The following is a 3,958-nucleotide window of genomic DNA, read 5'->3' as shown; positions in this document are numbered from 1 at the left end:
CTAAGCGCTTAGAAAGTACAATTTGGCAACAGAGACAATACCTACCCAACAACAGGCCCACAGTCTAGAAGATAATAATGGTATTTCTTAAGCGCTTACTATGTGCCAAGCACTGTTCTAAGTGCTGGGGTAGATACAAGATTATCAGGTTGTCCCATGTGGGGCACAGTCTTAATTCCAATTTTATTCATTCATTCAATCATATTTATTGAGCGATTACTGTGTGCAGAGCACTGTACTAAGCGCTTGAGAAGTACAAATTGGCAACATATAGAGACGGTCCCTACCCAACAATGGGCTCACCGTCTAGAAGGGGCAGACAGACAACAAAACAAAACAAGTAAACAGGTGTCAATACCATCAAAATAAATAGAATTATAGCTATATACACATCATTAATAAAATAGAGTAATAAATATGTACAAATATACACAAGTGCTGTGGGGAGGGGAGACGATGGGGAGGGGAGGAGGAGGAGAGGAAAAAGGGGGGCTCATTCTGAGAAGGCCTCCTAAAGGAGGCGAGCTCTCAGTAGTGCTTTGAAGGGAGGAAGGTACTTCCCAAGCACTTAGTACAGTGCTCTGCACACAGTAAGCGCTCAATAAATACAATTGATTGATTGATTGATTGATTGAAGACAGCTAGTTTGGCGGATGAGGTAACAGGCACAGAGAAGTTAAGTGACTTGCTCAGTCACACAGCTGACAAGTGACAGAGCTGGAATTAAAACCCACAGCCTCTGACTCCCAAGCCCGTGCTCTTTCCTCTAAGCCACACCAGGAGGAGGAAACAGTGGACTGTAAACCTCTTGTGGGCAGGGATTACATCTACTAACTCTATTGCATTGTATTTTCTCAAGTACTTAGAACAGTGCTCTGCCCACAGTAAGTGCTCAATAAATACCATTGACTGGAAGAGTGAGAATGAAAAAGAGGCAGAGACAAAGAGAAACAGAGACACGCAGTAGACACGCAGCAAGATAAAACATATCTAGAAATATATCTATGTATATATATTTATATACATAGAAGGGAAAGTCACACAAGTGAGAAGAGATAAAGAGGATACTCTCTAGTTTTTGCATTCAAAAGAGACTGACAAAATCAGCACTTCTCCCCCTTTGACTCAAGTAAATGTCAATCAGACAGGCAGGTTTCCCAGCTGAAAATGTGATGCTCCTTTGCCATTTATTACAAATTGAGACAAGTTTTTCTTCAGTATTGGCTTCAGAAGGAAAAAGGAACATTTGAAAAAAATTAACAGAAATAGGCAAAGATACAGACATTAGGAAAGAGCAATTGGAAATGCCATTTGGGTTTATTGTTTCTTCTAAGTCACGAGATTTTTAAAAATGTCTTTGCACTTCTCAATACACTTGTCTGCTGTGTGACCTTAGGTAAGTCACTTAACTTCTCTGTGCCTCAGTCTCCTTTTTGGTAAAATGGGGATTAACCTGTTCTTCCTCCTACTTAGACTATGAATCCCATGTGGGTTGTGGACTGTGTCCCATTTCCATATACTATATCTAACCCAGCACTTGGTACAGAGCTGGGCATATAGTCAGTGCTTAACAAATACCACACTTCTTATGATGATGATGGTGATGATTATATATGCACTCACTAATGAAAAATATCCCTCCTGCCCCAGCAACCTTTATTTTCAAATGCTCACCCTCTAAAAGAGCTGTAAACTTCACATTGATCTTGTGTCCAATGCTGTTCTGTTCAGAAGCTGGATTGGGGTTTTGAGACTTTTTAGCATTGGATCCTTCAGCAATCCAAAAATACCCCACAAGAAGAGATTTTTCTCAAGGAATTCAAAATACCGTCCATGGCACTCATAAATACTGTATTGTCTGAAATGACTTATCTCAGTAGTGACTGTGGGCTCAGATTTATTGTACAGTTCATCAACTTCTCAGCATGATGGATAATGAATGTTTCATTTACATCACTAATTGCCAAGCCATGCTTCCTTCAACCTTTAACCCGTATGCTTTATCACATTATCACCATATGTCAATATAACTGCCTTTAACATTTCAAATGAAAAACTTTCTTCTGTAGCCACAGAGAAAGCTTTTCCACAAAGAAAGCATGTGAGGGTCAGCTACCAGATGCAAAGAAGATGCAACAGCTGTCCTCTCCCTAGAAAATGGTTCCAGAATTCCATGTTAAGCATTCTTCTTTGGGTCTTAAGATGACATGCTTTCATTCATTCATTCATTCCTTCAATCGTATTTATTGAGTGCTTACTGTGTGCAGAGCACTGTACTAAGCGCTTGGGAAACATTGGTTCATCCATTCCGACCTTTCATTCAACAGAGGCTTGAACCCAACACCCCAAAAGCAATCCAATTAAACTCTTAGGCGAGATCTACATTTCACTTTTTTATGCTGTCTGTTAAGCACTTACCATGTGCCAGGCACTATACTAAGTGTTGGGGAAGATACAAGTTTGTCAGATTGGACACACTCCCTGTCCCACATGGGGCTCATAGTCTTAATCCCCATTTTACAGATGAGGTAACTGAGGCACAGAGCAGTGAAGTGACTTGCCCAAGGTCACACAGAAGACAAGTGGCAGAGCCGGAATTAGAATTCAGGTCCTTCTGACTCCCAGGTCTGTGCTCTATCCACTAGGACATTCCAAAAATGTTACTATAGAGATATACAGGGCCATGGAGAAGCAGGGATATGAGAGGAGGAGGAACACGTGTAAATTAGAATGATTGGCAAATAATTTGAGATTGCCTATATAGGTCTCTAATCAGGAGATATCCCAGTTCTACACACTTGGATCTGTACTCTTTGATCACTTGATATTCACTCCACCGTCATCAATACAGCACTATGTACACTCCCGTAATTTATTTAATGTTTGTCTTGCCCTCTAGAGTCTAAGCTCCTTATGGGCAGGGAACATGTCTACCAACAGTGTTATATTGTAATCTCTCAAGCGCTTAGTACAGTGCTCTGCACTCAATTAGCCCTCAATAAATATCATCGATTGATGATTTTGTCTGTTGATTGTTATAATGTACTCTTCCAACTGCTTAGTACTGTGCTCTGCACACAGTAAGCGCTCAATAAATATGATTGAATGAATGATTGAATATTGATTCCTGCAGTGCTGTCTGCTCTCTTCTCTAATCTGCTCTTCTAACATTACAAGGGACTCAAATCCCCACAGCAAAGGGCAGGAAGAGGGGAGGAAGATACAGAGCCAACAAAAGGGCAAAAGGGGCCATTGAGGGCCAGAAGTCATTGGGGGACATCTAGGGCCCATGGGTCCCAGTCTGGAGGCCAAGGTAAGCACTTTTCAGACACCAAGTGTATGTCATGCATCTACTTTTTAGAATGCTTCTGAAGTAGATCTGGATTAGTGGAGAGATTTCCTGGGCAGTGGAAAATGGCCTGGCATACCTTTGTGACAACCCTGTGTGAACTGATCAATATTACCTGCCCGGATCTCCTCCGATCCACCCTCTTTGACTCCTGATCTCAACACCTGGATCCTCCCCTGATGAGGTTCAGGCCCTGCCCACATCCACCCTAGCTAATCAATCAATCAATCGTATTTATTGAGCGTTTACTGTGTGCAGAGCACTGTACTAAGCGCTTGGGAAGTACAAGTTGGCAACAAGCTAAGTGAAAGCAGGACTCACTACTCCACAACATCTTGCTCTGAAGGAAAGGAGGGAGGGGAAGGATACTGGAAAGGAAACCAGAGTCACCCAAGCTTTGTCTCAATCCTCATTCCTTTGATCTTCCAAGTAACCTGGTCAGGAGAAATTTTTGCTAATGAAAAAAAATCCAGATGAAAGTCACCACAGTTCCTTTATCTGGTCCTACACAAATGCTTGGGAGTGGCTATGTAGCCTGGGGTGATGGCTGAATTTTCATGACGGTGTCAGCAGTACCATCATAGGTACCTTCTATAACACAAAGGCTTC

The sequence above is a fragment of the Tachyglossus aculeatus genome, chromosome X4 (genome assembly GCF_015852505.1).
Source record: "Tachyglossus aculeatus isolate mTacAcu1 chromosome X4, mTacAcu1.pri, whole genome shotgun sequence".
Lineage (NCBI taxonomy): Eukaryota > Metazoa > Chordata > Mammalia > Monotremata > Tachyglossidae > Tachyglossus > Tachyglossus aculeatus.
The sequence above is the reverse complement of the archived record's forward strand: the minus strand, read 5'-3'. Positions refer to the sequence as shown.